This window comes from Gopherus evgoodei, chromosome 4 (genome assembly GCF_007399415.2).
Source record: "Gopherus evgoodei ecotype Sinaloan lineage chromosome 4, rGopEvg1_v1.p, whole genome shotgun sequence".
NCBI classification, from domain to species: Eukaryota; Metazoa; Chordata; order Testudines; family Testudinidae; genus Gopherus; species Gopherus evgoodei.
This window is the reverse complement of record NC_044325.1, coordinates 78,491,438-78,516,033: the sequence shown is the minus strand read 5'-3', so window position 1 is coordinate 78,516,033 and position 24,596 is coordinate 78,491,438. Positions and strand designations below refer to the sequence as shown.

The window sequence follows — 24,596 nt, the reverse complement described above, 5'->3', positions numbered from 1 at the left end:
TCCAGGATCTGCAGGTGGCATGGTGACCTTTGGGTTATAGGTGAGGTTTACATGCTTTGCCACATGTTACAGGAATAAGCTAGGCAGCCACAGGGAGAATGTAAACTTTCAAGGCCAAGAGCTGCTCCTTCCTCTAAAATGAATGAGGATTCCCTCCTTCCTTCAGTTCTTCCTTTCCCTTTTCTCCTGTTGTGAGAGGAAGAGAATTTCTGCCCAGGGTAGTAATTAATGAAAACAAAAGCCTTCATGCAGTTTGTTCCCACAGCTTTGAGGCTGGTGCTGCTAAGAAATAGACATGAGTTGGAAGAGCATTATGGGTAACAGTATGCAAATGAGCAGCACTAAATTTCCCTCTCTTTGCTAGAGTCTCAAATTGGGTACAGTGAGGGCCATATCTGTCCCATGTTGTGATTTCATTTGTCACTCTGTCTGACTGACCCAGCCAGCCAGTTGCATATTTGTCTGGAAGGGGCTGTATCCTACTTTCTCTTTGTTTTCCTCCTGTGGAAAAGCAATGGAAGAAAAAGTCCTGCTGTATATGTACTGGGAAACAGTGGGCTAATGGGGTAGGTACTAACGTGGGAGAGTGGTACTGGAGCAAGATGAGGGGGAAAATGTAGTCCTGTGAGTCCTACTCCACTCGGGGCCAAGGTTGATCCATCATTCTGGGTTGCATGCTTTTGCTGAAGGATACTGTGAGTAGAGTAGCTGAAAGCCCATTCAACTGTCATTGCTCTTGCTACTTTCCTTCCAGCTGGGGGACACTGGCACTAGAATAGTTGGGAGTTCCCTCACAACCTGCCTCAGAGATGCCCTCCCAATGGACATTGGGCAGATCCCAGTAATGCAATAAGGCAACATATTCAAAACCATCGTCTGCTCACCTCAGCATCTGGCCTAGCAGCATATACAGTCTGAAGTGCTGGAACTCCTCAAATTTTGTAAAGTTATACTATTTATGCAGATCAGCAGGTAAACTCTGAGTTCCTAATGCCCCTGCCCCAAGAGTAATACAGACATAATGAGTCAAAAACGGAACAAAGACTGGTAATAATTACCCCACCCCCTCAACACACACACACACACACTCACTCACTCACTCTCTCTCTCTTCCACAGTGGAAGAGAGCAATAGGAACGGTTAAGGAAGCAATTTGGAATCTCTGATTATGTTCTATTTAACAAAAAGTCATCTGTAGGGTGGATTGATCACCTCAAAGGTTTTTATAAAATGAAAACTACACCCCATGGTAGGTTTTCGAAGGGGGAGGATAAAGGACCCACATTTGCACATGTGTGGTGGTCATGCCCTATTGTTTCAGGCTTCTGGAATGGTATTAAAACCAGAATTACCATGATCCCAGAGACATCACTTGCCTTTAGGCATACTTGGGTCATATGCCCAGCAAATGGAGGCTATTGCCGTACCAGAAAGGATGGCCACTTATAGCCTAATGGGCTGCAAGATGACATATTTTGCTACATTAGAAAAGTAAATCCTCCCTTAGGCATGAAGGCAGGTATAATGGACTGATGGACCTGGCCATGAAGGAAGAGATCACATACAATAGACAACAGGCCCTGGAGAAAAAAGAATCCATTTGGGACTGTTTCCTAGAACTGGTCAATTAAAGATCCCAGCAGAAGGCCTGGATGACAAGGCAGGAGATAAAGCCACTTGCTCTCCCCCCATCCCCTTTTTTTCTGTCTCTGCCCTCTCTTATTTTCCTTCTTAATTTTAATTTCTGTCATTAAAAATTGTTGTTTTGATGTGTCCCATAAAAATCCAGGAGCTGGAAATATTAGGGTTAAAACAGGGGAATCTCAGCATTGTGTAAATATCTTGATTTCTGGTGGATAGTATTTTTATTTATTTGTCCTGTATGCCAGCACCAAGAATTTGGTTGGTTTGTTAGAAGGGAAATGTTTAATAATGAAGTAATGTCCTCCTCAGGGACACTGAGATGACCCCAGACATGCTGTGCTAGGAGCACACAGCAGCTCCTACAGAGGCCCTTCTCAGTGGCACATGATAAATTCCAGATATGTTCTCCCCAGTGCCACACAGAAGCTCCCCATGCGTGACCAGTGATTGATCACCTAGAGGACGTGCCACACTCTTCCTATCCCTTGCAGGCCAGGCGGGGATGCTGGTGTTCTCCTAACTGTAATTGTGGCTTAGCTGATGCTGAGCGAGAATGTGTGTAGAGGACAATGTCTGAGCAGACTGGAACTGTTTTTAATCCATTTATTTTCAAGTCATAGTGTTTGGTTTGGGCCATGTGGCATCTGTTTGATATAGGAAGAACAACTCTAATTGAATTCCCTGGGTCAGCTCCAGTTCACCCAAGGAGAAGGGCAGGCAGGCTGCCAAAGTGAATGGTAGGGGCTGTGGATGACTGTATGACAAGGAACTATTGAGGCTTTGGGTTCCACACCAACCCCCCCCCAAACAAACAAAACATACGTCTACCCATACACACCCTCGATCCTGTGATGAACTCAACATAAGTGCAAGGATCCACCTCCACAGAGCTCATTGCAGGGTTGGGGCCTCTGTTTTACAAAGAAAGGAGTACAATGAGCTCAACCTGTCATTCTGAGTTGTTGTTCCAATTTACTATTGATGAGCAAGGACTAAGGTTGGCTGGGGGAAGCTCTAGTTATTTCAAAGCCAGCTTTTTTCAGAGGGGGGCACTCTAGGTAGCAGAGTAACAGCACTGATTGTTAGGTGACCTTTCAACTACTCCATCCCCTGTACGTCTCCAGCACAAGGGTTCTACCCTGCTGCCCTACCCTGGGGACAGGTGATGTGAACCTTTGAATGGGATGTATGGAACACCTAGCACAGATGGGGAACACAAGAGGAGACTGCACTTGCACTGCAAAGTAGAGATGTAATAGTTGGATCTGGAGGTAAAGGACAGAGCACATTATTATTACAAAAATCAATAAAGAGAGAGCCTTTTGTTTATCTGCTGGAAACTTCCCCAGGCTGCAGACAAGGGCAAAATCTACAGTAGTCTGTGTGTGTTCTAGCAGGAGATATTTCATCTGCCCCAGTTACTTCTCTTAATAATCCATGCTGGCTTCAGGGGAAGCCTGTGTGTGCAGTGCAGAGCTAGCTTTGCTCTAACCTGATGCGATCGCCCTACAAAAGGGAGGCAAGCTGAGGAGCCACGGGGAGTCCCTAATTGCTTCCCCAGAACGCAAACCCATGATTGCTTTGACAGCTTCTGGGGCCAAGAGCAGCAGGAATATCCCCTTGCCCGATGCAGCTTTCACTTCAGATAACAGCTGGCTGCATCCCCACCTCGACCAGCAACTCACCGGTGCTCTGAAGAGAGGGAGACAAACAGGAACGCATGCCTTGAATGGAGGTGCCAGGGTGGCAACGTAACTTCATGGTGTGGTGAATTTGTCCTGCAGGCCAAATGATGGAAGGTGGCAACCCCCTATGGGCTCATCTTCCTCCTCCTATAATTGCTCTTTATAGTTACCCCTCTTGTTGGCATGGGTGGAAATTGGTATAGATGAATATGCATGATGGAAGAGGAGGACCCATATGTATAGACACACAAATCCTCCTGCCTGCTTCTGGAGCTGTCCTATACTTCTTATCTATTCTGAGAGTTTAGCTTCAGGGGGACCTGCACCTATAGTGTAGATATACTTTGCATTGGTATCATTTAGCCTGGTTTCAAGTGAGATTAAAGTAAATGATGCAATGGTTCAAATGTCTGAGCCCTGTCTTCTCTAGTGCTTCCACTGTTGTTACTACTACTGGACTATGCTGGTATTAGTGCTGCCATAGGAGATTTAAAAAAAAAAAAAAAGGTACTGGAGACATAGCCCAATGTCTGTTACTGATAAGGGGAAGGGGAAATGGAAGTGAGCTTGTGTCAGCTGTTTCAAGAACACTTTCTAAGCACATTACATGACTGTGTGTGTCAGTCCAAAGCTGCCTGAAAAGAGTTACAAAGGGATCTCACAAAACTGAGTGACTGGGCAAGACAATGGCAGATGAAAATCGATGCTGATAAATGCAAAGTAATGCACATTGGAAAACATAATCCAAACTATACATACAAAATGATGGGGTCTAAATTAGCTGTTACCATGCGAGAAAGAGATCTTGGAGCCACTGTGGATAGTTCTCAGAAAACATCTGCTCAATGTCCAGTGGCAGTCAAAAAAGCTAACAATGTTCAGAAGCCCTGGAAAAGGGATAGAAAATAAGAGAGAAAATTATCATAATGTCACTTATAAAAATATGGTGCACCCACATCTTGAATAGTGCGTGCAGGTCTGGTCACCCCTTCTCAAAAAGATATATTAGAATTGGAAAAAATAGAGAGAAGGACAACAACAGTTATTAGGGGGTATGGAACAGCTTCCATATAAAGAGAGGTTAAAAAGACTGTGACTATTCATCTTAGAAAAAAGATAAGTAAGAGAGAGGATAGGATAGAGATCTATAAATTCATGAATGGTGTGGAGAAAGCAAATTTATCCCTTCACGTGACACAAGAACCAGGGGTCACCCAAGGAAATGAATATACACAGTCAACTTGTGGAACTCATTGCCATGGGATGTTGTGAAGGCCAAAAGTATAACTGGGTTCAAAAAAGAATTAGATAAGTTCATGGAGCATAGGTTCATCAATGGCTATGAGCCACAATGGTGAGGGCTGCAACCCCATGCTCTGAGTGTTCCTAAACCTCCGGCTGCCAGTAGCTGGAACTAGATAAAGGGGGATGGATCACTCAATAAATTGCTCTGTTATGTTCATTCTCTCTTAAAGCATCTGACACCAGCCACTGTCTGAAGATAGGATACTGGGCTAGATGGACTAATGGTCTGATCTGGAGTGGCCATTCTTATGTTCTTACCTAGTATTAGCTTTGTGAGTGGCATTTGTTTTCAAGTGGTGGGCTTACAGATTGCTGGAAGAGGAGAGAAGGGAGGCAGAAGTGGAGATCTTAAAATTTCTCTGAAAAAAATAATCTTACAAAGAACTGCTTATTAGATCCAAAGAGGAATGATAATGATAATAACTAGTATGTGTATTTAGGTGTCTTTCATCCAAAATAATCCCAGAGATCTTGCAAATGTCACTAACTACCGAAAACAGAGAGGCCCAAACTAAGACTCTGGATTCAAACAGGCCCTTGAACATTGAAAAAGACTGGACCTGGATCCTGTTTGGGCCTCTCTCCAATATATTGCAATTAGATCACTAATTACTGAAATGCAGTCACTTCTGTGGTGGATCATGGTAAGTATGGAAAAGCAACATTAAATGGCAGCTTAGCAGGAAATGAAGAAGATAGCATTCCATTGAAAGGACATTACAGGAAGTCAGTAGACTGTCTAGAATCTTAGCGGGAGATGGAATTTAGCTGGTTAGTGAAATTAGTACCTCTTTTCTTTCAAAGCCTGTATGGGATCTTTAATGACCATGAATGGCTTTACATCTCATTCTGAAGATGGTACCTCCAGCTGCAGAGCATCACTAGCACTGCACTGAAGCAGTGGGTTCTTTTTTGCCTTAAAGGGAAGAGGGAGACCTACTGAGTCACCAGTACCACTTCCTGCTGTGTTTTAGCTTTTCCTTGGAGGTCTCCCTCCCATCTGAGAATTAGGCAGGCCTAGACTGCTTTAGCTTACAGGAGCTAACAAGATCACATCCTGAATTGATAGCAGGAAGTATTCAGGCATTTCTGATCACTCTGTTAGAAATAGGGGGATCTTGATTACTTTATAGCTCCTATGGGGTGTGCTTTTGGGTTGTACCTTGGCACTGCACTGGATACTAAGAAACCACTGCTGAGGGGATGACCAGGGAGAATAATTGTCAGGGCTGCATGTTAATACTGCTGCATGAAAGCTAATGAGTTTACTTCTCAGTATGATATTCTTGCAAATCAATTTGGGTCTAAGTACTTGGTAACTTTAACAGGTCATGGCACGGAGTCCACCAATGTCCATGAAGCTCACAACTTCTTCTGGTATCTGCTGGAGCTGGTCTCATCATGAAGGTCCAGACTGTTGAGTGCTTTCATAGCAGCTTATCCTAGGTTTCAGAATTCAGAGAGCTGGAGAGTCAGCTGTTTTGCTCCCTTGGCCTTTTTTCACACTCGTCTCATAATTTCCCTCCCTGGAGTCCTTGAAATGCTCTCTCTGCATATTATCAAAACATTGTGTGCAACTGAGGGGGTCGACGGGGGGGGGGGGGGTTCCAAATTGCAGTTGCAAAAGTGGGCTGCTCCTCAGACAAACATATTCCTAGGCTTTTTTAGTTGCCCGGATTCTTGGTGCAACATCAGCAAAACCTAGGAAATCCAATCCCAGCCTGTTGCTTTCAAAGATGCCTTGAATAGCCAGCCCACATTAGCTTTAACATTTATTCTGTGTCTGTCTGTCTACACAGAGAGATCTAGCACTGATCACTTTAGCTAAAGATTAATTCTTAATTGGAAAATGCTGACAGAGATTTGTGTCAGAGCCCAGCTCTGGATGGGTGACTCGCATGGAGCTTGAAAACATCTCCAGCTCATCTCCCTTTCTCATTCTCCCTTCTATGCCCATTACTCCCACTGCCTGGGGCTGGAATGTTTCAGAAACCTGGAGTGGGAATATTTTTTATTCATCCTGTTACATGAAGTTAATCTCATGTAAAAGCAGCTGTGTAATGTTTTGTATTAAATCTCATGTCGTCCCCTGGATGTGATTAAAATTCAAGTGATGATTTTTTTTATTATATTTTATTCACCACCCTACCTCATGCAAGGGACCATTAGGCTTTGGTCTTAATAGCTCGCCTCCCCCTTGTCTCTGCAGGCCCCACTGCATAGAGCTCTGCTCCTCTTTCTGATGAAAGGTGAAGACTCTAGTGATTCATGCACACTGCACATTAGTGAAGCCGTTGGCTCAGGTGAAGGGAGGCTGCTCTTGGCCTGTGGCACAGGGCCTTGGTTTGGGGAGTCTCATCTTTCTTTGGCTGGTTATTGCCCTGGAACATGGTGATGCCCAAATAGAAGGGGACCACCTTCTCTGTCAACACTGGGGGCTTCTCAGCTCCTATTGCTTTATTTTCATTTCAGTGTCTGGCTTCCAGGGATGCCAGAGTTCCCATTTCCATCCTCTCTAATGTGCTTCTGCTTGTGCCAGAGGTATTTGCTCTCATTTTGTCAGGTTAAAGAGTGAGGCCTTGACTGTCTGTTCTCATCCCTCCTTGCCACAACTGTTCTCCCTGGCAGGCAGCGGAGAAACAAGCAGAGTGGAAATAGATGCTGATTGGAAATGTGAGACTCTTTTAGTAGGCCCCAGCTTCTTCATCTCCTCCTATCCTTCCACACTGGAAGGCCCCCACTGCTCCTTAGTCCCTGCTACTACAGCCATGTTCCAATCTGCATTCCATCCCATCCGCCGACTTCTTGTTTAAAAATGAAAAGACCTTTGTGGTGATGGTGATGGGCTGGACCCCCTGGGATGTCAACTGGTGTGCTGGGACACCACTGAGTCAGACTATTCTGCCAGCCTGGGCCCCCTTTTATCTAGTCTTGCTGGGCTAGGCTCCCCAGCCTTTTCCAGCCAAGCACACACCCAGCTGCAGAGAGACAGAGATCTGCTCTGGGCAGGCTCAGCTTAAGGGGCTTGCCACAGCCCCCAGATGTCCACCCCCTCCCCCCTTGGAGTAGAATCCAAAAATTATATGAAATTCGCCTCTTCCTTCAATGTGGAGGAGAATGTACACAACTTCTCCCTCGCCCCAGTTAAAAATCACATAAACTGGGTTATATTATAAACCAGAAATAAGTGTATTAACTATAACAGGTATATTTTAAGTAGTTAAGGAGGTAGCAGACAGAACAAGGCAGATTACTAAGAAAATAAAACAGAGCACGCAAACAAAGCTTAATACACAAAAGAAACTGATTACATGTAAGTTCTCACCCTAAATGTGGTTCTAATAAACTTCTTTACGGGCCGGACACCTTTACAGCCTGGGTCCTGTTCTTTCCCCAGTTTCTGTCTTAGTTGTTTCCAGCAATCATCTTGGGCAGGGTAGAAGAGGAGAACTGATGACCTGGATTACCTCACTCCCCACCCTTAAACAGGATTTGCATAAGGTGGGAGTCCTTTTTTTCCCTAGGTTGACCCGTCCCTTACAGTGGAAAGTTACAAGAAGTTCCAGGTAATGTTTTAGTATCAGGTGACAACACCACCTGACTCTGCAGTATCACTGCGTCCATGAGTCAGGGGTAGTATGGAAAGTCCACAGGAAGACCATGCTTTTCACAGTCTGTTGTCTTTGTTGATGGGCCATCCACCCTGTCTGGCTTTTCCATTGTTGTACTTGAGGTGTTAGCAGTGGGAGTCACCCAAATTAGCATAGTTGAAATACATATATATAGTCAATATTCCTAATTTCAGATACAGAAATGATACATGCATACAAATAGGATAATCACATTCAGTAGATCATAACCTTTCCAATGATATCTAATGTGAGCCATCTTGCATAAAGGATATCTCAGTTATGTCATATTTATATCATAAGCATATTTTCATAAAGAATATGGAATGGACTGTCATAGTGGTATCCCAAATGGAAATGGGGCTGTGCTTCCCTCATTCCTGGTGCCCTGGATGGAGCTTTGCTCCCCTCAGCCCCATGATCAGATCCTGGGTACCTCCTGGATACCTGTGGCATAAGCCCCTGGGCAGATGTGAATGAATGTGAGAGAGTGTGAGAGGGAAGAGGGAAAGACCCACAAACTCTGACATCAGTGCAATGTAATGGTCTAGGCTATCCACAGCAGCAGGGAGAGGAGGAGTTTGCTAGACTTCCCCCAACTTGGCCTCTGATCACTTCATCTACTTGGTTCCTGCCTGTGGGGCCCTGGTTAGTTTTGAATCCACAGGAGCATTGGATGATGATACGGTTTCCAGATGAAAGCAAAGGGTAACCATGCAACTAGACAACCATATGATTGAAAGGGACACATGGAGGGCGGTGACAGCATCCCCTGGAGCTGCCCATCCTAATGTAACCCTTTTGCCCCTCCGAGTTGGCAGCAACAAGGGCTGGGTTCAGTATCCAGGGATTCCTCAATAACACAATGCAAAACCGGTTCGAGCCCCCACCCATTGACCTGGGACAATTACATACTACCCTGCCCCTGGGGACCCCTAGAAGGCAATACTTCCCCACTCGCAAGCATGGAGTCTGAGTGTAGCAACACCCTTTTAATAAAGGAGGGAAACAATGCGGCATCACGTTGGAGAAACACCACAAACAGGATTATAACACAAACCATAAGCAAAAACCCACCTCCAAATACGTTTGGCAATGTCCTTTCCCCCTTAGGGTCTTAAGTCCAATCACCCCAAAGTCCAATAACCCGAAAGTCTCTGGTCAGTGCCACCCCAGAGTTCAAAAGTTTATCTGCAGAGTTTTACCCCCCCAGCCTGGGTGGAAATGGGGGGGCACACACACACACAGGGTGTTAAGGGGCACCTTATGTAGGCCAGGGCCAAATGCTCTGCCTCTCCGTGGAGTTCTGCTGCAGTCTTCACCACGACCAGCTCCACTACACCCGCTGTGCCGCTCCTCCAGCAGACCCGTGAGCCACTCCGGCCATCCCCACAAACCGCTCCACTCTGCTCACTGTTCCATGGGCTGCTTCAACATGCTGCAAACTGCTCTGCTCTACCAGCCGCTTAGCGATAGATCTTCAAGCTCCCCCACTAGTTAACAGAGCACTCAGTGATCTCAGCTCAGTAAGCTTAGCTCTTTTACTGATTTCAGCTTGTAGTAGGGGAACCCTGGTGCTGGTGCACCATTGGCTCAATGTGAATTCAGCTCAGCAGCCTCTAGATGGACTCCTAATGGAATAAAAAATAGCTCTACTCTTCAACAGTGGAGAGAGGAGGATGTGCAATTGGTGTTCCAGGCCCTCAAAAGGGCCCCATACCATCAAATACACACACCAATCCCCAACCTCTCTCATTTAAATGGGTTTTGGCACCCATGTCCCTTGTTTAGCAAGTGCTATTTAATTGATATTGAGACATCTCTGTCATAAAGCAGTCTCATAGTTCCTCGTTCACATAATCAAGGTGACAACACTTTATTCCTCCTGCCCCAATAACAAAGAAATTGGGGATCCCAGAGCTGTCAAAATAACCATCCCAGGCTGCCGTGGGTTATGCTAGATGGGGTGGGTGTGCCAATGCAAATACCTAAAATTCCTTTCCACACTCCCCATAATTCACCACCAGATGTCAGGGTAGAGCTCATCTTGACTCTGCTTACACTAAGGTCAGGTGTGTGCTTTGTGTCCCCGAGAGGAGTGTAGCCTGGGGCCCTGTGCAGGTCTGAGCTCAGTGCTTCAGGGCCCAGATGCATGTCAGGAGGAAAAAACATGATTAGCCATTTGTATGGAAGGGCTTCTGATATTCTTCCCTCCCTTGTCTGCTTCCTGGAAAGGAGCATCCCCAGCTCTGCTCTCATGCTACTGGTCATCCCCCCAAGCCACTGTGTTCAGCTCTTCACGTTGTGAGCTGTGAAAATGGAGTGTGGTCAGTGAGTAGGGTAGAGAATGCCAGAATGACTGAAAAGAGAGTGAGAGAAAGAGAGAGTAACAGAGGGAAATGGGGGAAGGGAGTGAGTCATGAGAAGAAAAAGTCAGAGAGAAAAGAGGGAGTTAGTGAGAGAGAGCCACAAAAAGGGAGTGAGAAAGTGACAGTCACAGCATGAGGAAGAGAGAGGAGAAAGCAGGTGAGAGAGAGGTCGTGTGAGAGACACATACACAAAGCAGGAGAAATGGTGAGCCTACAGAGTGACTTAGGCCTTGTCTACATTGCCAGTTTACAGCACTGAAACTTTCTCACTCAGGGGAGTGAAAAAACACCCCCCGAGCACTGCAAGATACTGCGCTATAAAGTGGCAGTGTAGACAGTGCACCAGCGCTGGTAGCTACTCCCCTTGTGGAAGTGGTTTTTTTACAGTTCTGGGAGAGCTCTCTCCCAGCACTGGGGCCGCGACTACACTGTCACATGGAAGCGCTTCCTCAGCAGCACTTTAACATTGGTAGTGAAGACATACCCTTACAGACAGAAAAGAATAAGAGAGGGGATGAGCTAATCAAGGAGACTGTCACATTATTTCCCGCTGTCCTAAATTATGCAAGAGTGACTGAGGCTGCATTAGGGTTGGAAAAGTGGTTTGGATAGAATTTCCACCCACTTCCAATTTTTTTGCTTGTTATTTGAGCGAACCTTTCTTGATGTTCAGAAATGTTCAATTAATATTTCTCCTGGTATCTGTATATTTTCACAACAACCTCTGTCTCTCTTCATTCAGGCCAGGGCCAAAATCCCAAGTGTCAAAATATGCCATGAAAGGCTCCCAGGGGTGAGGGTAGGGGTGGTTGTTTCCAGCAAGACTGGAAGCCCTAGGATTTCCCTGCCAGAAAGCCCATGACATGTTCCCAGCAGGAGTAGTCAATAGGCAGACCGCAGGCCAAATCTGGACCACCAAATACTTTTGAACAGACCCTGAAATGTTTTTGCTAACATATTATTGTTATTGCTGTTGTTGGTTTTTTTTAATTATTTTCTCTGGAGGCTGGACCTTGACTATATCTTGAACAAGAAATTTGGACCTTGACAAAAAATAATTGACTACCTCTGGAAGTGATTGGTACACTAAACCATTTCATAGTTCGGAGAAGGACTGGAGAAGCAAACATACTTACAGGTGTGTATGAGAATAGAACATCAGAATCTTTGAGGTTCACCCACTATAATCTAAAACTGCTCTGATCCTATTCTGAGGATGTCTCAGAGAAAGTGAGAGGCAGGAAGACAGTTTTTTTTTTCTCTTGCTTTGTTTCTTTAGTGATGAGTGTGTACTGTACTTTTATCCCAGATAGGAACGAAAACTAAATGTATCTCTGGCATTACTTCATTGAAATCAGTGGAGTTACACAGGGGATGAAGTTGGCTCTAGCCCTCAATGCATCTATCTCTTCCTGATATGAAAAAGTGCCTCCTAACTTACAATGTAGTTAAGCATTCACAGCAAGTGTTGATCAGATACGAGGATTTGTAGGGCTCAAATCTATATTGTGCACTAGCCTATATGAATCCACTTCTCCTGACTAAACAAAACCTATTGATATATCAGTCACTACAAGTCACTGATGTTCCGCTAGCAAAGCAAGCCTCATATTTAGGTGCGGGAACCGCATTCTTAAAATTAGTAAGAGGGAGAAATACTCTTTTAGCCTGACCATAGGCATGGAAGGCAGGAGCCCCTGAGTTCTAAACCTGACACTGACTTTTTCTGTAGCTTGGGCCAGTCACTTCACACACCTGGGTTTCAGTTCTCCCAACTATAAAAATGGGGCAATACCACCTACTTTGCAGGGACGTTCGTTAAGTGATAGCAGGTATATAGGATTCACTGAGAATGCTAACTTATTAGTAACACAACTTTAAAAATAACAAAACTTCATATAGTCCATTGTAAATTGACTTCAAAGCACAGGACAAGTGTGTATCCTCATTCATACCACAGCGTAAGAACCAAACAGCTTCATTTTGCAAAGTATGTGCCCTAAGGACATGCAAGACACCCTTTTGTAACCATAAAAGCAGAACTTACTATGTACTAGGGCATGTTAAGAGCCTTTAAGATCAAAGAAAAAGCAATTGAGCTTCTGCAGTTTTACTAAGGTCCAGGAGGTTTGTATGCTGTAAAGTAGTGTTGAATCATGTCAACTGTGTTGGGCTGTGGCAGTGTTACAACTCCACTAGCAGCATTGTCACTGGAGGTGGACTCAGACCTCAAAAGCTGGGTCCAGATCTGGATAATCTTGATTCTGAACATGAAAAACTCTGGGAGGTATTTGCATATAGTGTGTTGGTTAGGCTGCAACACAACTTCACAGTGTTCTGTGCCAGATTTTCCGATGTTGCTTCTTGTTCTATCATTTACACCTGTGCAAAGGGGGTATAAATCACAATCCTCCATTCACTTACACTGGTTGATGTATTTTACAGCTGACTTGTTTTCATTTTTCACAGCTGTGAGTGATTACACAAAGTGCAAGGCAGCATAGTATTTTTTAATGGGACACTTTATGCAGCATAATATTATGGGATTCTGAAGCCCCTTGCAGACTAAGGAATCCTGTGAACATATAACTTTGTTGGCCAGATGACAAACAGCAACTCTATTTGGCATAAGAACATAGACAGATAAATAGGTATTGTGATGTTTGAGTGAGTTTGAACAACTTGCCGCTTTCCCCATCTCCTCCACTTATACTCAGTGCATGCTTCAATTGCTACAGAAGAAAGTGCCTAGAAGGGACACTTTTCCAGCCTGGTTCTTGGGAAGCTATTACCTCTTGTATGGTGGCAAAGTAGGACTCCTGAGGTCATTCGCTTTGACTGGTTCTTTGGAGGGAGTGAGTGGGAGGTGAAATACATGGCTGGATGGTGTCAAGTTGCCTTCCCCTGGAGGGTTCCATATGTTCTCAGCAGATGTTTAACAAGTTATCTCAGCACAATTGGCTGCATTGAAAGAAGTTACTGGGTGACAGTCTAACCGCTGCTGTCAGAAGTGAAGTTTTCAACCATCTCTCCCTCGACCCAGCATTTATTGCTTTCTCTATAGGTAACAGTGCTTTCCCTCTGTGTAGTTCTTAGTAAGAAAAACTCCAATAGTCCAATAAAGTGCTATTTAATGGGAATCTCTCAAGGAACAGTAATCCCCAAAACTGTTTGTGTGTTTATTTTTTTAAAAGGAGAAAAGTATTTTACTAAATCTTATGAGAATAGACATTTCAGGATTTTAAATGTCATCTTAAAAAGAGTTTTTAAAAAGTATTTGCACCTTCTTCCATATTAGGAAGCCCAATGCAACTGCCGTGAAGAATCATAAAGTGAGAGGAAGTAAGGCCCTACCTGTATCGCAGAATGATCTTCGAATAATTACGGATGCGTTGTGGAAAAGACATGGAAAATTGCAGAAAAGTAATAATGGACCTTTTATTAATAGCAGTAATTTTGAAAATCCAGAGTAGACCTATTTGTTAAAGAAAAAATTTGCTGGAATGATATAAATGCTCAACTGTTATGGTATGCCTGCTAATTTTTTTGATAACCAGACAATTTGGTTCAACTATATTACATTCACTAAAAAAAAGTGACTGGTATAATATAAAATTCAGAAGACTAAATATCTTAACACAATTGCTGTTGAAATCGAGTTCAGTCACTTTAGCCATTTGCATTTTACATGCATTCAATGTGCAGTACACTTTGCTACAGTGGTCTCCTTCATGCCCCATTTTTGCTTTGTGGATACTCCTCCATACTGAGATACTGCAGGATTGGCGTCCACAGAATTAGACAAGATCGATAGTGACCACTTTGCTGTCTCTGCTAACTTTGGAAAACACTATAGAACTGCAGGTGAATCCCCAAACTCTCCAAGATTATTTAATGTACTAATGGGGAAAAAGTGTGTGTTGCAAACCACAAAATGTATGCAAAATTGTGGACCGTGCAAAGTAAGCTAATTAAAATAAAAACTGTAGTGGAAGCCTAATATTGCGGCATCTGCAATTTCCGCACTATCACAAATGAAGTAGGGCCTTATGAATAAGGTATTTGACAGGGACTCAGATCTTAGTTCTCTTCCTGGTTCTGCCACAGACTATTTGTGACCTTGGGCAAATCACTGAAATCAGTGGGAATTAGGCACCTAAATATGTTTGCAGATCTGGGCCTTAGATCTGGGCTTTGCAGATCTCTGTCTGTTTCCCATCTGTTAAATGGGGATCATAATATTTCCTTTCTCCCGCTCTTTGTCTGTTTCATCTTAGATAAGATTGTTAACTCTTGTACTATGTGTTTGTGCAATGGGTTCCCAGACCTGACTGTAAACAATAAGGGAAAATGGGAAGGGAAACTGAGCAGTTGAATTACAGTTTCCAAGCCTAGCACGTGCAACAAGTATTGATGAGCCTGAGGGCTGGTCTACACTATGGGGCGGGATCGATCTAAGATACCCAACTTCAGCTACATGAATAATGTAGCTGAAGTCGAAGTATCTTAGATCAAGTTACCTCTCATCCTCACGGCGCGGGATCGACATCCATGGCTCCCCCTGTCGATTCCGCTACAGCCATTCGCGTTGGTGGAGTTCCGGAGTCAATAGGAGCGCATTCGGGGATAGATATATCGTGTCTAGATGAGACACAATATATCGATCCCTGAGAAATCAATTGCTACCCACCGACACTGCCGGTAGTGAAGACATACCCTGAGCTGCAAACTTCAGATGTGGATCTCGAGAGGAACTTTTCCAAAGGACAATACTGTTTGAAATCCTGTTTTTTTGCTCACGCTCCATTTTAGGAAAATGAAAGGCAAGCAGCAGAAATGGCAAAGGGAAAATTAGTTTTTTTTTTTTTCACTTTAATGATATACAGCATGTGGTATTGTTAATGAGATTGATGTGGCCCTAGTTTTTAAGAAATACATTTTATTCTGAGAGTATTCTTTCAGTAGAGAGTGTTGAAACTATTACACTGCTCTCTTAAGACTTTTCTTCTTCTGAGCTGAGTCCAAGGATCATTCAGTCCTTGTTTCTGGAGTTTTGGTTCTAGGGGTTCCTGGGAGTTCTTCTGTTTCATATCACAGCTTCAAAAAGAGTGGGAAGGAAGGGGAGGAAGAAACTTGTTTAGCAAAACTGTAATGTCTGTTTGTATCTGAGTATTCTTCATAGAGTCAATTGTCTTCAGAAGTAAAAATAGGAATTATGCCATAGACAAAAAATTAACAAAGGCTATGAGTTTTCCAGCTTCAGAGTCGCTCCATCTGACCCTGGGGAAACAGAGCAAGGGATGGAACACACACTGGCAGAATTTTAATTATGAATTTAATGATGACGTCTGAACAAATCCCCTGCTACTGGTATATCATCTGTCCCTTGTGTCACTTTCCCAGGGCCTGACAGGAGAGGCCCTGGGAAAGCAGAGTGATGGTAAATGATCTACAATAGTGATTGATGTAGCTTCTATCAGAGCTGCAGGGACTCCCCACCTTGGAAAATCAGGTCACTTATTTAGGTGTCCAACTTTACAGGATCAAATCTGAAAAGTCTGTGGGAAGCTCTTTGAGGCAGAGATTTTGTTTGTTGTATATTCTCTAAAGTGTCATATAAACTCAAGATACAGTTATGAATAATGTTCAATACCACTGAGCAAGGTAGCTGAAGCAAGTTCCAGGAGCAGTCTGGACAAAAGACTAATAGTCAAGTTTCCGCAAGCAGAAGCCTGGCTGCTTCCTTCTGCTTATCGGCCTAGAGGCATTGAGCTGTGCTCAGTACACAGTCAGTACTTGGAACCACAAACAAACTGGACTGGAGTTGGGTCTTTTCTTCTCATGCTTTTAATGCAAGTTAGAGAAGACTGTGGAAATAATGAGAGGAAATAGGAGGCGAGAAAGAGAGAGAAGCCTGGAGGCACAGGAAGTGGGGGAGACAAGGGGCAGAAAGAAGTAGAGGGGGGAGACAAGTGGGGGAATAAAAATAGGGAAAAGAGGCAGAGGAGAAGGTGAGATGTGAGAAGTAGGAAATTGACATGAAGCACACACAGGAAGTGGTTTGTGAGCTCTGATTTACACATGAGATCAAATTCAGTCCTCCTTTAACACCACTGAAGTCAATGGAGTTACCCAGATGAATCTGTCCATTTTATTTCTGGAGTCCAACCATTGCAATTTGTTTGAAAAATTTAAATTAATCAGCTGGACAATGAAGAGGTTATTCAGAACAGATAATCTGCTCTATAGTGGAGTGTTGTGGGAGAAGGAGATCATTCACATTACTGGGAGCACTGTGGCTCTACACACTTCAAGAGCTTTTGATCAGATTGCGGTAGCCTTGAGAAGGCTGGCGGAATGATTTGTGCCCGGATGGATTCAAAACCATCCAACTTTATTTCCTTGTGCGAGATTTTAGATGGCTGATAAATCACCTACCTTTGTAATAACAAAAACAGGCAAAATGTCCCTGATGCATATTTAATTATACCTAGTAAAATGGGTTTTGTTTAAACCTGCAGAGGATGCATTGTATTCTTCATACATAACAGAGGCTGAAACCCTGCTTTAAGTGGAAAACGCAGCTCAGCCCTAACTGGAATCACAACCAATAACTTTAGGACAGAGGAAACATTTTCAAGTCTCTAAACTCTGGGAGCTTATGTTTCAGTAATGGCCCCCCAAATTGTATGGTACAAGGGTCATTATGTCTATGTGAGTACATACAAGATTCTGAAAACTGAGGTTACATTTAAGTTAGTGCATTTGAATAATGGGGCTCCCAGAATCAGGATACAAATCCAGCATCTGCTTATTTTTTTATACACTTTTCCAAAGTAATTTCCGAAATATGATGTCAGTAGGATGTGCTGCAATGTGCTGAGGACCTCCCTAAAGAAGGGAAGATTGTCTACATAAAGTGGAACTGTTTAAAATGAGGACATAGTGGGGAGAACTTGAATATAATCTTGGACCGAAAGATCCATGCTCTGTAGTACAAACTCTCCTCCTGGAAAACTACAAGATGGCACCTTGGGTAACGGAAGCAACTGAGGAATGAAGCTGTTATCCTGTGTCTAACATATGCCCCATTCCTCCAGACCACAAAGAGTGGACAGTGTGTTTGTGTCACCGCAAAATACAAATGGAAAACCACATGGCAAAGTATTAGAAAATGTGGGATTCTTGAAATAATGTGATAGAACCAAGATAAGTATAATAAAGAGAAAAGCAAAAAGTACTGATGATGCAGTTTTGTAGTCTTGCTTTGCAATTAGCCAGCAGTAGATTTGGGGGCCATATTTGTTAAATGGTGTGTGTATATTAGAAAAAAGACAACATAAAAAACTCCCAGTAACCTGTGAAGCTTCCACATTCTACACATATATATGGTGATGTGTTCCAGATGTACTTGTCTTCCTATTCCCTCTCCGTTGTGTTCTTACGCTTTCCTATTGCGTCTTGTCCCTCTTAGTTCTGAGAGCCTGGACCCCCTTGCCTGTATGGAGACCTATGGAAGTAAATGGGGTTCCATGTGAACACGGGGGCTTGCCTGTATCAGACAATGTGGAGGATCAGGAATTCATATTGCAAATTCTTTGGACCAGTATCTGTCTTATTTTATGTGGGGATAGTACCAACCACAATGGGACCCCTGATAGGCACTTCTGCCATCTACTGTAAACCAAAAAATGAATGATAGATGTTGGAGTGAAGGAAGCCTGTCATAGTGTGCTGAGATAAGAAATCCTGCTACACCCCTGCTATCTGTACCATCTCTGGAATTACAGCAACCCACTTGCTGATCCCTAATTTATAATCTCATTACTCTTACCTTTGGGTTGGGCTCACAAGCTGCATGGCATGTTGTTTTATGATGTAACAGGATTTTATGGACCAATAGGGAACATGATGCTACAAATGCCTATAAGCAGAGTGCTAATATATGCACAATCAGCATTGGGTTCCAGCACCAGTGAGTTACCTAGTGTAACTTAACTGACTTCAGGGGCAGTTACATCAGGGATGGAATTAATCGCTTAGGATGCTTTCTCCTCCCACTTTTGTGGCAGTCCTTCATACCCCAAGGTGTGTATCCGAAGAAAGGAGACTGGAGCTTCAGTAAAGCCGGTTGGGTGAACCTGATGCCCTATCCCAAGATATGCTCACCACATTTTCCCTGTTGGGATTCTGGAGTGGGGAGTAGCCTTAATTTACCCTGAAGTTGGGACCCTGCAGACAGGTGGGTTGGGTGGACCTCGATAAAGTTCTCGGGAGGGAGGGGTAGAAAAACTTGAGAGCGGAGAAGAAAAGAAACTTAGGAGGTCACTGGAGGGAGGCGAAACAGCGAGCAGGAAAGTGAAGGAATAACGAATCCAAGGAGAAGGTGAGAGACGTGGCTACACAGCGCGGGGCTTAGGGAACAATGCGATGAAGGGAAGAAGAAAGAGAGCCGGGAAGCGGAGGGGAGGGGGCTCTGGCGGGGAGGTGGAGCTGGCTGCAGCTGGCGACTCCAGCTCTCCCAGGTTGCTGGGCACGGGATCCGCACAGCGAGTCAAAGCCGAGCGGCTGCAACTGAACGGAGCCCAGAGGCGCTTCCTGCAGCAGCCCGGGCGGCCGGAGCCCAGCGCCTCCGGACAGCCCCAGCTGCAACTTGTGAGCCGGCCGCCGCCGCAGCCCTCGCCTGTGGAGAAGCGCCGCCTCCAGCTCTTCGGAAAGTTGTCTCGGCTGCCGGACGGTAAGGGCGGCCCCGGTTCGCACGGTCCTGCCCGGGCCCCGGGATGTGACCCCCGCAGCCCCCCGTCCTGTCCGTATTACCCCGCCACACCCCGGTCTGCCCTAGTCACCTCACACCCCCGGAGCGCCCCCCCCACGTCCTGTCCATATCACCCCCCACAGTAATGCCCTACAACCCACACCCCGGAGCCCCCCCGTATCACCCTCGCCCCCCCACACTGTGTCCTGCCCTAGTCACCCCGGAGCGCCCCCCCCCGTCCTGTCCATATCACCCCCCCACAGACACACCCCGTCTGCCCTAGTCACCTCACACCCCCAAAGCCCCCCCGTCCTGTCCGTATCACCCCCCCACACACACACCCCGTCTGCCCTAGTCACCTCACACCCCCAGAGCCCCCCGTCCTGTCCGTATCACCCCCCCACACCCCGTCTGCCCTAGTCACCTCACACCCCCAAAGCCCCCCCGTCCTGTCCGTATCACCCCCCCACACACACACCCCGTCTGCCCTAGTCACCTCACACCCCCAGAGCCCCCCCGTCCTGTCCGTATCACCCCCCCACATCCCGTCTGCCCTAGTCACCTCACACCCCCAAAGCCCCCCCGTCCTGTCCGTATCACCCCCCCCACACACACGCACACACCCCGGTCTGCCCTAGTCACCTCACACCCCCAGAGCCCCCCCGTCCTGTCCGTATCACCCCCCCCCACACACACACACCCCGGTCTGCCCTAGTCACCTCACACCCCCAGAGCCCCCCCTTCCTGTCCGTATCACACCTCCACACACACACACACCCCGGTCTGCCCTAGTCACCTCACACCCCCAGAGCCCCCCCGTCCTGTCCGTATCACACCCCCCCACACCCCATCTGCCCTAGTCACCTCACACCCCCAGAGCCCCCCCGTCCTGTCCGTATCACCCCCCCACACACACCCCATCTGCCCTAGTCACCTCACACCCCCGGAGAACCCCCGTCCTGTCCGTATCACCCTCCGGCCTGTACTAGTCACCCCAGAGCGCGGCTTTCCCCGCCCCCGCCTCTATCACCCCCTCCACCACCCTCTGTCCTGCCCCATTCACAGTGCGGCCCCCGGCCTGCCTCAGTCACCCCACACCCCCTGAGCCGGCATCTCCCCCCACCCAGGCCTGCCTCTATTCCCCCCTCCATTCCCCCCGTCCTGCCGTAGTCACAGCACGGCTTCCCCCCAGCCCGGCTCTCCGCCCCCTCCCCCAGTCGTGCCCCAGTCACACCCCCGAGCGCCTCTCCTTCCCTCCGTCCTGCCCCAGTTCACGCCCACCGTTCCCGGGGTCCTGCTCCAGTCAACAGACGCTAGGGCTGCTGCATCGCACACTGGGGCGCCCTTCGTCCCTCGCTGAGGTCCTTTCTCATTCAATACGTTCCTCTCCCCTCGCGGCTTGCTGCTCCATTAACCCCAGCCCAGGGATGCTGCTGTCTCGGCCGTTTCCAGTGTTTCCTTTGTACCTCCCCGCGCCGCCTTTTTGCCTCGGGACAAGGGAACAAATCCAACCCCAGCTGGGAAGGAGGTTGCCCTAGGGTCACTCGGGTGGCTACCGCCTGGGCTGGGTGAGAGGAACCAGGAAAGGCAGACTGCAGCGATGTGCTGTCTCCTTTTCGCCAGAGGCGGGTGAGGTAGGGTGTTCCTTCGGCTCATGGCCCCCTTTGCTCCGGTAGAGGAGAGAGAAGAAGGTGCCTGTGCGTTGGATGCTGGGTTGCAGGGGCTTGTAAGTTTCCTGAGGTTGAAGGACCAGAGGTGTCTACCTTGCAGTTGCCCATCTGTTTCCTTCCCATGTCTGATAGTAACACCTCTTTCCAAGCTCAGGTTCCCGATGGGGGAACTCTTGTGTACCAAGACAGGCAGGGCCACGTTCACATTAGCTGAATTTGGCTCTATTGTCTGTTCTTCAAGCTGGGTATGGGCACAGGTTGCTACCTTTATCATCTCTGTGTGCTTTTTGCTTCGTGAATCCTGTTACTTCCAGCAGAATTGCTGAACCTGTTTTTCTCTCAAGAGTTACAAAGAGATTGGAACATTCTGTTACTTATTCATATATTTCTGGTCATGCTAACACATGAAGTTTCTGATGATCCAAGTGCCAGTGTTGCCCAGATTTCTGACTTCGGTACAGTAGGAACTGTTTAATTCAAATTTTGCTAATCCTCAAATATAATTTAAAGGCAGCCTTTCAAAAAAAGAAAATCTAATATCTAATTGCAGAAAGAATTCTTTCAGTGAAGTCTGATGTGATCAGTATGCACAGCAGGGTATTTGCTACTATAGTATGAAGTTTTATCACAAAAAAAGTTAACTACAGTTGCCACAATAAATGAACTGACATTTTGTGATGCATCATCCTTGCTTTTTAAATGTTGCTTGCTTAGTAATTAATAACAATTTAGTCCTTTGCAGTGCTTTCCCCAGTCATTAGTGAGATGTAACAGTATATTGCATATATTTATAGCATAAGAGAACATTTAAACACATAGTAGTATTAATGGAATGAATTCTCTAGCAACTTATTTCTCTTAATAGTCAGTAACTACCAAGGAGGCTCAATGGAAGTGTATTATAGAATGTCAAGTGGCTTGTCAGATAATTCTGAGTGCTAGGTAATGCCAGATTCTGAGCTCAATTTCACCAATATAAATCCAGGGTAAATTCACTGAAGTGAGTGGAATTATTATAGTTTTATACCAGTGTAACAGAATGTGGCGCAATGTATTTTACAGTCTTTTCTGGTTAAGCGGTCATTTAACATTTTCAGAAGAAAACAAAGTTTTTCTTTCTTTTCCCTAGAAGTATACAAATTATGAGACTGAAAAAATCTAGCATTAGAACAAGTAGGTATTTGCTTTATTCTTTATTTTTAAACATATATTATTCTCACAGCTGCTTCTTTCTCTGGAGTACTTTTGCACAGTTGATAAAATTATTTAAATGTGTGACAAACCCTTAAAGGCAGTTAATATTTCTGTTGTTTATAGCTGCCAATGTTGTATTTTTGTTGGATGCTACTGGAGTACTGTAGAAGACAATTTGCCAGAAAATTATTTTTTTTATTTTTAATAGATAGGAGGGTGGGAAAAGGAAAGAAAGATTTGTTTTAATTTCTCCAAGAAATTCCAAACTGCCAGCAAAGCCCAGTTATAATTTCTGTTGACCGTCCCACATTTTCTGCAAAGGGGACCCTAGGCAGTGAATCATCTAGCAGCGTGAGCTCTGTGCTATGTATATGTTACCAAGTTAGCCACTGTCGTCAATTACCTGAGGAAAAATAACCCCTGAAAGTACAGATTCAAACAAAATATGCATTTTTGAGGCCCATTCCTGTACAAATCAGTGGGAGCAGCACTGGGCCTTTAAAAGTTTATTTGAATTGGATTTCTGTTTGCATAGCAAGTACTTGCAGGAGATTCATGAAATGATACCTGGATAGAATGGATTCAGATGAGAGAGTCCAGTTTTTCCTTTGTGATTTACAGAAAAGGTCTTTATTTTCTAGCTTTGTGAGAGTAAAATATCATGGGAAGACCACAAACTCTCCTCTTCCCAAAAAACCTCAAACAGATCCACTGCAACTTAATTTTCCAAAGTGGGAGATAATAGGGGGCTGATGATTTTTTTCAGGAAGGAGGAGTATGATCTGGGAGTTTGCATTTTTTTTCTATGCTGAAAGCATCTAATAACTCTGTCCTTAGATGATCTCATTTTTGGCTAGTTGAATTGTATTATCTTTTTTGAGGTGGAGCTGTGGGGAAAGGAAAACAGGAATCGTGTGCTTATGAAAATGCTGAGCTGTCTTTAATTCCTTTGCCAAGGTGTGTGTGGTGTTTCATTCAAATCGTTATTTCATACATGCAGCCTTTTAGGTTGGTTTTTAAGAACAGAAGCAATATTTGTAAGCAAGCATAACAGTGCAGTTCATAAAACGAGAGCAACATTTGTTACTGTGACTTCAATTTCTTACTCTTTGGAGTAGCCAAGTTGACAGTTCAGATAGTTAAGTTTAATGTCCTTTGTTGAACCTTTGGTCCGGCTTAATAGTGACTGTGAAGAATCAATAACTTTAGCTTATGTTCAACTATAGCATGTCAATAGAGGAGTGAGAAGGGTTTAAAATTGCCTTATTTTATGGAGCTAGTCGCTTTAACAGATGATGGTGGCTGATTTTGTGTTTCTGTAACCTAGTTTCATCATTCAGGCTTGCCAACTTGCTGCACTTCACGCATCAGAACGGGCTGGCATCTTGGATTTCTATCAGAGCTATGGCTGAACAAGCTACAGGGTCCTTACTGCTGTCAGAGTTAGTATTTTTCATCCTAGCACCCTTTTATCTTAAGTTAATATATCTGAAGTTGAGTACTGTAAGTGTTTGAAGCACAGCTGTGCCATACTTAGATGTGCATTTATTATCGGTAGCCTTGCCTTCTCTTACACATTTTGAAGTCTCTTGTCAAAAAATAAATAAATACGAGAGATGGAAAAGTGAGTTAAATTGTTTTCTGTTTTTTGTGAATGAATTTGCTTTTCCTTCACCTTTCTTCCCCCTCCTCCTCACTGCCTTATGTAGGATCCTTCCATAATTAAAATATTATGACTTTCCTTATGGTACCCCTTCACTTGTGGCTAGGTTCCTAATTTGATGTCATTGAAAAAAATGCTAGCAGATGACATTTCATCAGCTAGTGTATACCCGTTTTTTGGTTTCGTTTTGTTTTTTTTAAGACCACAGTGCTAAAACCATATGGAAAGATAATGAGTTTAAGCTGATAAACAGTTTACAGATTTGCCCAAATAAAGGACTTTCTTCCTAGAAGACACATTTTACTTCAAAATAAATAATCTAGTTCCTCTGTTTTATTTAATTACCTCTAGTTCTGTCTTTTCTCAACCTGCCCTAGGAAAACAGGCACAACTGCTTTGTGATCATCAGCTACTGTAGATGTAGGGCCATAGCTCTTACCTCAGGGAAGGCTAGAAAGAGGATGTTCAGATATTACAGAGATGAGAGACTTGTAAGTACATGGATGGATGGATGGCCCAAGTATTGCCCCGGAGTTCTATAATGCAGTGCAGTTTACCATACCTTGCATGTAGCTCATAGCCTGCCCAGAGAGCATACGGGCCTAAGGTCCACTTGGACCTTGCAGATACAGGCTGCACCTCCATATTAAAGATGAGGGGCTGCACTCTATGCTAATCCTGG

At 44.9% G+C, this 24,596-nt stretch overlaps 1 protein-coding gene across 3 annotated transcripts in view; it reads left to right on the top strand.

Moving 5' to 3' along the window:
• Window positions 1–19,212: 19,212 nt before the first annotated feature.
• TSPAN18 (tetraspanin 18) overlaps window positions 19,213–24,596 on the top strand; it is a 188,182-nt gene continuing 182,798 nt past the window's right edge. For all 3 annotated transcript variants that reach the window (XM_030559983.1, XM_030559982.1, XM_030559984.1), the window contains exon 1: window positions 19,213–19,369. The gene's annotated coding sequence lies outside the window, so the exon portion shown is untranslated. The remainder of the gene's footprint in view (window positions 19,370–24,596) is intronic.